Source organism: Canis lupus, chromosome 13 (assembly GCF_011100685.1).
Source record: "Canis lupus familiaris isolate Mischka breed German Shepherd chromosome 13, alternate assembly UU_Cfam_GSD_1.0, whole genome shotgun sequence".
Classification (NCBI taxonomy): Eukaryota; Metazoa; Chordata; class Mammalia; order Carnivora; family Canidae; genus Canis; species Canis lupus.
The window spans coordinates 54,949,341-54,959,811 of record NC_049234.1 but is presented as its reverse complement, the minus strand read 5'-3'; the positions used below and the strand labels follow the sequence as shown (position 1 = coordinate 54,959,811).

General features: G+C 33.7%; 1 long non-coding RNA gene across 1 annotated transcript; it reads right to left on the bottom strand.

Moving 5' to 3' along the window:
- Window positions 1-1,908: 1,908 nt before the first annotated feature.
- On the bottom strand, window positions 1,909-8,624 carry LOC111098477. Its single transcript, XR_005368394.1, has 4 exons — window positions 7,711-8,624; window positions 6,512-6,580; window positions 3,992-4,103; window positions 1,909-2,239 (listed from the first exon to the last, which is right to left on the bottom strand). It is a non-coding gene; the product is annotated as an uncharacterized LOC111098477 (long non-coding RNA).
- Window positions 8,625-10,471: the final 1,847 nt, after the last annotated feature.

The following is a 10,471-nucleotide window of genomic DNA, read 5'->3' as shown; positions in this document are numbered from 1 at the left end:
GCTTTGATTCTGTCAAGTTCCCAAAATAAAATATTAAAGCTACTTTCTCCCATGCTCCTCCCAAATCCGACTGTAGCGTAATTCCACCAGCACTGACTTTGAAAACTCTATAACCTTTCCTGGAGGTGGAGGAAAGTAACTGACTTCTGGAAATCTCATCCTCCCTTTTACTTACTGATCTCCCTCCTGTTTTGTTCTGAGAGATCCTTACTGTTTGTTCAGAAGTAGCATGAAGAATTTCTACTTTCACTTTTATCATTCTAGGCTAGAATTTTCTAATGTATCCCTACATTATGTTTGAAGAAAAGAATGTTATATATTTAAAAAAATATTTAGAGATAGTTAATTATCACAGTGCTCAATAAAGAACTAAGAGTTCTGAAGGGTCATATGAGATAACTATGTATATGTGTGTTATGTATATACATAATGTTTCTATATTAGTTAATATATTAATTACTTCACACACATGTATTATGTCAGAGGAATATATAAACACACATATACATATATATTTCTGTTTTAGATTCACTCAAATTTATTTGAACTCAGAACTTTTTTATGTCAAATTAATTATTCTATCATGGAATGGCCTTTTTATTTCAAAGATTACACATTCTGTATTGTCTCTAATGATCCTGTCAGCCTCAGAGAACCAGCTCTTCCCAGCTCATATACATAGATTTAGCTATACCATGGACAGGAAACCAGCAGGACATGTTCTAAATTTTCAGATCATTTTCCAGATTTTCTGATTCATTTCTCCGAGAGATACTGTCTAGTGTCTTTTGTTTTGCTTTGTTTGTTTTGCCTTGGATCTCTTTGACAGTCTTGTCTAGCCTATGGCCTCTTTATTATTTCTCAGAAAAAAATATTTAAAATAAATGTTTTAAATAATATATATTAGCACAAAGGAAACTAATTATAATGAAATATAATGAGGATATTAGAAGTATACTAAGTCAAGTATATGCATCTTGATTAATTTATTAAATAAAAAAATATTGGCAGATTAGCAATTGTCATAATTTCAAAATAATGATGCAAATAAAAGATACTAGAAAATATTTGCAATATTTGTATAATGTACAAATATTTATTTGTACAAATATTTATTTACATATAATGTAATATTTGTATATAATGTACAAATATTTATTTACAAATAAATATTTATGCAAATATTTATTTTATAATGGGACATGAGAGATCTGTAAGTTCTCCTAGTAAAAGTTAGAGGTATTACTAATATTAGCATAATTTATTGCCTAACCAATATATTGAAGAACAAGTAAATTCCAGTTGGAGGTTATGGGGGAAAAATATAAAATCTTCATCTAAATTGATGGTCTCAAAAAAAAAAAAAAATTGATGGTCTCCCAGAATTCTCTCTGTTGTCTGTGATTACCAGGTTTAACATTTCAACCTTATAAGAAAGTTTTTATTGTTTTTACTGTGCTTGCATGAAAGTTTCACGGAGGTAGTTTTGAGTTTTCTGGTTTGCTTTTTTCTTTTTTTCATGTAAACCTTAGAGTTCTTTTGAGGTATATCAACTTTTGGTTCAGCACTAGTTAACTTGAAATAATTTTTTAATTAAGATTTCTATGATTGTATTACCTGTAGCAGTTTTATTCCCTCCTCTTAATCTACTATGAAAAGCATTAAATATCCTCACATTGCAATTTACTCCTATATAGTGGTAGGTCAAAATGAATCAGATGATTATCTGTACATTTTACAGATATAAAAGGCCATAAATTAATGCCTAGTTATCATATTTATATCTCATTTATAGGTATTCATTTCCTGTTTTATGCAAGTTGACTACAACTATGTAACTTTACAACCATCGCAGAATGCCATTTTCTTTATTTTTTTCCTAGCAGTAGAAAAGAATGATGTACTAATTGTTCTCACTATTGTAAGATTTAAGGTTTTATTTAAGTTTAGTGGACAGAAAAATTAAACATGAGTTGCTAGATAAAAGTTAATGTTTCAGAATGCAACATCAATACCTTATATTTAAATATGTTATAGAATTAAAATTTTTGATGTCATTCATGTAATAAAACTTCATCTTTTAAGTCATAATCATATATTTTAATACATTGCAACTAATAAATCAAAAACCCCCAAAGAGTTTACAAATACAGTATGACAAAACTCCAAAGAAATTTTGCAGTATAGGTTTGATTGTTTGACTTCCATTCACTTCAGCTTCTTAGAACATACCTGGAAACTGGGATAACATAAAATTTTTAAAGATCTATATTACAGAAAACTAATTTTCATGAAGTCACAATGAAGTATGTAGAGCCATTCCAGGTCCACAAACACTGTACTCATTATTAACATTTTTATTCAAAGCTCAGTGTAAAATAAGATTATTACATTTTCTGCATACTACCCTTCATGCTTTCCAGTTTTACATGAGTAATAAATTAAAAAGAAAGGCATATTCAGCAGTGGTAAATATAATGATAAAGAAAAGAAATAACAACTGAGATGATAAAATTGGATATGTGTGTGTGTGTACATATATGCACATATAGATACACACACTATATATGTCTAGTTAACACATGCAATAATTCATACTATATAAATGGTAGCAATTTCTATGGGTTTCTGTTCATAAAATCATTTTGTATAAATATATTGAAAAAAGGAAAGGATTAATGTCCTCAGCATATTAATTATTATATATCAACATTATCATGGTTCTTTCAAACCAAACTTTTGACAAACAATAAGGAAATTAACTTATTACTGGGACCACATGGCATATAAACTCCTTTCTTTCCCATATAAATAAAAAATGTTTTGGACACTATTTATTGATGAGGATTAAAAAAGAACATACTAGAATATTAAATGCATTATTAGAGCCTTTGGGCTCTATTCATCTTTTATAGTAAACATACTAGGATAATAGCTATGTTTGATGCTACATTTCTTGTAAGTGATACCTAACTGTCCTAATAGGGGGAGTATTCTACTATGGCCTGCCATGATCCCTCTGTGTGTCAGATGCTATGCTGCACCACTCAGAGAAGTCCCTAAGGAAAGAAGACTTTGTTACACACCTACTGGGATTGCTGCAGGTAGGTATCTCTTGGTTGTGACTCCACTTTGGGAGTTGCCTCAGCTAAAGAGCACTGCCTCACCATTAGTCACAGTCCAGTTCCAGGGCAGCCTACATCCAAAGACTCCCTAACATGATAGTAAAAATGTATCTCTGTTGAATCAATTTGGGCAAATCTGAAGGGCAGTTCATTCTCTAGATTAGTCTGTAGGGTTGTCTGAGCTTCCCTGTAGGACTGCCAAAGAGCTCATTTTCTTTCTTTGCTTAAGCTAGCCTTCTGCCCCTCATTCCCATAGGTGTAAATCCTAAAACCACTCCCTACTATGCCTCTGCATTATTATTTCATGCACAATGAAGTACAGACATAGAAATAAGTATTTCCATGAGAAAGACATGAAACATTCAAACATTGTTCAAAGGATAGGTGTCCTCTTTTGAGGAGTCATTCTGTCCAAACTTGGGTAATGTTTATCCCTTTTGAGGGAACAAAAACATCAGTTTATCAGTGTTGATTAATTAACATTTTTGCCATAAAACTAGAACCCCCTTTTCAGAGACTACGATTAACAATCACTCCGCTTATTTTAATTTGTTTTTCCAAATATATTTATTTTTGAAGAGAGTCTTCATTAATTAGAAGATATGAAGCAATACTTTCCTAAGCAATAATGATTATAATTATAATTAATTAAAATTGATAAATTAACTTCTGGTTATTATAGTCTCCCTATGTGCTCTATGTAAGAATTATTAGATTTACAAACTTATTATGTTCTTTCTATATGCCATGAACTGTTCAAGGTGCTTTATATATGTTATTTTAGTTATTACTTACAAAAATGCTCATGCAAACAAAGCAAATGTAATTATCCCCATTTTGCAAATAAGATCGAAAAAGTGACTTACCTAAGGACATGCAGCCAAGAAGCCCAATTGGATCTTATACTCAAGTCTGTAGAATACCCAAATCCACATGAAGAACTAATCTTTCTTGGTATATATGCAACCTTATAAACTTCTTAGTAGATGAAAACAAAACCAAACAAAAATTTAAACAAAGACAAAATAAGAACATTTATGGGAAAAACTTTAAAAGTCATGTATACTTGATTCTTATTTTTAGCTAAGATTAAGTTTTATCTTCACATCAAAGATAGAACATGTCATCAAATCTTTGTGAACTTGTTTTGGGGTATATTCATCTGATCTAATACACTGGGAATAGCTAGTAGTTCTTTATAAAACACATACACATACATCTTACTTTGGTATTAAATGTGTCCCTCTCTATTGTTTTTTTCATAGTCTTTAAAAAATAAAAATAAAAACAATATTAGTCAATACTCATCATGTGTGAGGCACTGGTCTTAGCATTTTAACAGTCTAATCCAATTAATACAACAAACCTACCAGACATGTACTATTATTATTTCAATTTCACAGATAACATAACTGAAGCATGGAGATGTTAGCTAATTCATCAATAATGGCAAAGGTGTTGAATGGAAAAGACAGAAGGGATGGAATCAGTTCAAAACTAGAACATCCAACAGAGATAAGGTGGAAAGGGGGAGATGAGAGGACCTAAAAAGAGCATATTCTTCACAAACATTTCATTTCCAGTCTCTTCTCACATGCATACCCCTTTTCTCATTCTCCTATCTCTTCAATAGTCTAATCACTTGGTTTCAGGTGACCCTATATGTATAACTGAATTTCAAGATATCCGTATTGTGATTTAAACACTCTAGAAAGTCAGGTACATCAAGTTATTTTTCTACTGATTTAACAGGGATACTTTTACCATTAGGATCACTTCTTTAGATTAAGGGATTATAACTAGATAGTATCTCTTAAAACATATCATAAGACAGCAGACCTGACTGATATGAGGTGCAATGAAATCTAACTCAGTGTGTACTACATGTGCACCAAAGATTAATACATTATTATGATTACTTCTCTGATTTAAAATGTATGGTCTTAAAGGAATGCTCTTAAAGAAAAAAAAATCTTAGAACTTTTAGAGTATATAAACAATTTAAGCATGCAAAGGGGAAACATTTAGAGAGCATCTTCCAATCTTCCATTTCAAAGCAAATATTGACCATTCAGTGTGATAAATACTAAGATAAACCTAAGAGTTCCTGAGAGTTCTTGAAACCCTCTTAGGAAAGACTCCTACCCAAATCTGGGATAGGCTAAATTTTATGAAAGAGAAAGTCCCCAGTAGAATCTTGCAAGATAGGTAAATTGAACATAAGTGGGCTTTACAGAAAGAGAAGCATGTAAGGAGGCATGGGGATACAAATATTTGGTGAGTTCAATAACTTACAAGTGGGTGAGTATTCTTCGGGCTTGGAGTTTACATGTCTTGCTGCATATATAATACCCACACTGCCTATAAAATATTACACAATATGATATTGTATAGGCAACATAGAGGGTTACATACACAATATTTTCCCTGTTTTCTCTGTTTATTATTTTTTTTTCTAGCGTGGATCTAATTTGTTCAGGTCATCAATGTGTGCAATCTCCTTCTCAGACTCCCTTAAAGCTAGAGGTGACCATAGACCACATTCAGCATAAAGTAAAAGTAAAATTATGACTTTCATGACAAAGTGATACATGTTCATACTGTTATGTATCTTTTTTGTATTACCCATTTCACCTCTTCTCTGCTAGAAACTGAAAAGAAATTTCTGGAAATGCATTAGCCTTATTTTGACCTTGAGGATGAAAGCCACATAGTGCAGCATCTAGAATAGAAAGATGGGAAAGAGCTAGCCTGAGCCCTCAATGACTCCTTCACTGTGTTAGTGTCCTAAAGGTGCCCAATGGCATATAAATAACTTGACAGGTCAGACAAAAGATAAAGAAGGGGAATGGCATTATCACCATTATTACCGATAGATGTGAAGTTGATTGTATGGATGAATGTAAGAGTCAAAGATTTTGCTAACTAAATGTCAATTAGGCAAAATTAACCAGTTATAAGCAATGTTGGACAAGGACAGGTCTCCTGATCCAAATCCAGAAAAAAAATGGAATATACTGAGCTAGAGCCCAATAGTATCCATGGGCTAAAATCCTATTTTGAAAACATAAGCAGAACTGTCAGGTGACATTAAGAGAATATATGAGGCCATGGCACCTGGGTGTCTCAGTGTTTGAGTGTCAGCCTTTGGCTCAGGTCATGATCCCAGGGTCCTAGGATCAAGTCCCACATCAGGCTTCCGTCAAGGAGCTTGCTTCTCCCTCTGCCTATGTTTTTGCCACTCTCTCCATGTATCTCATGAATAAATAAATAAAATCTTTCTTTAAAGAAAAAAGAGAATATATGAGGCCATCTAGGAAGAGTGTGCAACACATAACAGAAGTAGCACTTAAGCGAGAAGTCAATAAATGATAATAGACACCTACCAATGAGATAGCTGGAAAATTCAGAAGAGGGTGATATCAAGGGAGTCAATATTGTTTAGGAGAGGGTTTCTGTAATGATAATATACAGTAAGATCAATAATAAGAAAAGGACTGAATAAATGCTTTTCCTTTTCATCAATTAAGTCAGTGGTAACCATGGTAGCTTTAGTAGAGACAGCCATGGGTGGGGCATAATGACAGTAAAATGCTGAAGAGCAAATGGGAGATGAAAATATTAACTCAGTGAATGCAGTTCAAGAAGCACATAGCTTGATATAAAGATATACTGTGGCCAAAGGGAGTTTGAAAAACATACTTTTTGCTGTGGAAATTCTCAGTACTATTTTATTTCAAAATTATGGAAACTAAGCCTTTTTAAAGTAATGATGAGTTATAAAACAAGAGAGGTTTGTTAAATGAGCTCTAAGATAATTAATGGGCTGTGGCTCTCTTAGAACAAATGGCATCCCCAGACTAGAGGAATATACTCTGAGAACATGCACAAAAGGGAACCCTTGACAAGATAACATTAGGATTTGGGAGAGATGAGACAAAATAGGAAGCAAACCTAATTCACAGTTTTACCTGGATCTCATCTTTCTTTTTTTCTTTTTTTTTTAAACTAATGAGTGGTGCTACTCAGGGTCATATATAATGACTTAGGAACAAGTTGAAAGTAAAAAATATCTGCCAATCTAAAATGACTTAATGCTCTCATGAGATCCCTGTGTGCTAAAAAGTAAGAGATTTTTTTGTTTGGTCAGCCTTGGGTGGGCAGTATATCCATGATCAAATAGTTGTTTATTTCCAACTTTTCTCTTCACCTGACACATTATTTTGGTATGATGAAAAATAGAATAACAATATAAAACAAATATGTTAAGCACTGTGGGAACATAGTGAATGAGAGATAAACAATTATGACACTGATATTGAGTGAACTGAGTAGTTGCACTTGAATCATGAGCCAGAAGAGTGGTAAGCACTTCAACCCATTTCTCTAATATTGTGGCTGATGAAAAGTATGCCAGTTCAGCACAGGTTTCATTTTGTACAGTTTATAAAGGGCATCACACCCTGAATACCCAGTTTCAGGACATTAAGATATAAAATTAAATAATAATATGGAGACATAAGAGACTACCTTAAATAACTGAAATTGAGATAGGAAAGCAGGTAATAAATAATGCACAGCATACCCAACAGGCAAGTGACACTTCCTGCCACACACTTGAGCAAAAAAAAAGCAATCTTCTTTCTGTGAATATAGTCAAATATGTAGGCAGTTTCAGATAGAAAACCTGTAGAGATGAAAAAAATAGTACACTGTCTTGTCACCTATAAATCTCTGGCAACCAATAATGTGACACTTGTCATAATACTAGACAATTTAGTTTGAGGGAAATTTATGGTGGTCCTTTAACAATTATACTAACAAATTCTTGTGACTCCACATTTTTATTCTCTATGCATTTTAGGTAATGGTAAGAGCATGGGTTCTAAAATCAAATAACATAAATAAAATATACTATTAGGTACATGGTATTTTGCCAGTGAAATATTAAAACCATTACACCAAAACTTATCCCCAATATACGTGTTATATTTAAATTAACCTTGTGCTAGCAAGGCTCTGTTTTAGATAAAGTAGGCCATGAATATGTGCAGCATAAATAACTATTTACGTATCTTTTATTTCCCTTTATCGGTTCTTAACTCTTCCCTTGTTCATGATTCAAACTTTTATATCCTTTCCATTGAAGCTTTCAGAGCTCATAGTGACTTCTCTTTGCAGGCCAGACATGGCACAAGAAAATTCTCATTTACCAGGATGGGTGTACCTAAAAGAATGAGAAATAGCTAGATATTCAGGGAGTACTGGACATTGGCTCTGAAGTGACATTAATGTTGTGCCCAAGATTGCGAATCCGAGAAACCACCAAGGAGCCAACACAGATGCCAACACAAGAGGGTTTATTTGCAAACTTGGGCTTGGGTTCAAGTTTACCCGACACAGCGGAGCAGGGACTTGGACCCCGAGGTGGGTTTCAGCTTAGTTTTATGGGCTGGGCTAGGGGACCTCCAGAAGGGGTGGAGAAATTTCTCAAGTTCTGTTTACATTCTGATACGGGGCTTTTACGGGCATTGAGCTCTGTTCTTATTCTAATATGGGGCTTCCTGCCACTGGCTTGGGCTCTGTTCTCATTCTAATATGGGGCTTTCTAGGATGTTAAACTGTAAACTGTTTTCTTCCTGTAACTGAAGTAATATAAATCTCAGCTCTTATTCCCAGGGGCCTGGGATGGCTGTACTTGTGCTAACACTGAACTTAAAGTGGAATGGCCTTAATTTTCTCATCCTCCACAATTAATTCCTGGCACACAGATGCCACTATGGTGTATCAGTCAGATTAAAGACATATGAAGGTCAGGTGATTAACGGATTTTAGCAAGAATCTGTCTCACAGAGGATACACTCAGCCTTTGAAATGATCCTATGGTTATTTTCTATTTCTAGAATGCACAGTTGTAACAGATATAGTAAACAATTGCCAATCCCTAAACTAATATCCTAGCTCCATACATTTATGATGGTAAGAAAGCCCGACTGTAAGCTTTTATTACTGCCTCCATCTTCCAAAGCAGTAAACCAAACTCATATAACATTCTTGGAGAGCTTGCAGAGAACAATGTTACCATCAATGACTTAAGAGATGCAGAAATGGTGATTACTTCCATATCGCTATCCAATTGGCCTATTTGGAATATACAGAAGACTGGTGGAGGAAGAGAATTATTATAATTGGATTAGTTGTAGTCTCCAATTGCAGTTTCTCTACCAGTTGTGGTTTCTTTGCTATTGCCCATCAAAACATCCCCTGGCATAAACATCTACTGACAGGGAATTATTTTTTTCCTATACCTATTAGTAAACACCATCAAAGTTATCTATATATGTTCATGGCCCTATTCTCCAGCGCTGTTTTATAATCGTGTCTACAGAAACCTTGACAGCCTCTTCACAGGGCATCACACCAGTCTACCACACTGAATATATAATGTTGACTAGACCTGTTAAACAGGAACTAGCAGGTTTTTTTATATACCTTATTAAGGTACGTGTATCATAAAAAGTTCAGGGTCCTCATAACTCAGTGAAATTTCTAGGAGTCCAGCTATATAATACATGTCAAGATATCCCTTAAAGGTAAAGGACAATTCTGTATCTGGCCTCTCCTCTCCTACCACCCCCAACCCTCACCAAAAAAGGTACAAAGACTAGTGACCCTATTTACAGTCTGTATGTAACATATACATAAGTTTTATTCTACTATCACAAAGATAAAACAAAGCATTCTTTTCTTTTCTTTCTTTTCTTTTTTCTTTTCTTTTCTTTTTTCTTTTCTTTTCTTTTCTTTCTTTCCTTTTCTTTTCTTTTCTTTCTTTTCTTTTCTTTCTTTTCTTTCTTTTCTTTCTTTTCCATAAGATATGGAATCCAACTTGCTCCTGGGTATTAAAAGAGGCTGAACATGTTATCATGAAAGCAGTTTCCCATCATGAACTGTGATGTTATCTGACCTACCACCATAAATGTTGGTGTACACAGAAGTATTCCATCATTAAATGGAAGGAGTATATACAATAATAGGCTAGAAAAGATCCTAAAGGTACAAGTAAGTTGAATGGATAGTTAGCTCTGATTCTAATAATTCTCATATTTCCTACAATTTCTTCCTTTCTCAGTTTTCTTTATGGCCTTATGGGAAGTACACTCTGATCAATTTGGGGGAATAATAATTCAATTCTAGTCTAGAGATGGTTATACACAATACACCATGTGTGTGAAAGGAGACAACTGCTTCATTACTGCTTCACCTAGGAGTGACTCTAAAGAACAGCAGTGAATGAAAATGTTCTCAAAGGGAGTTCAAGAAGACTATCTTGCTCATTTTTTTTTTTT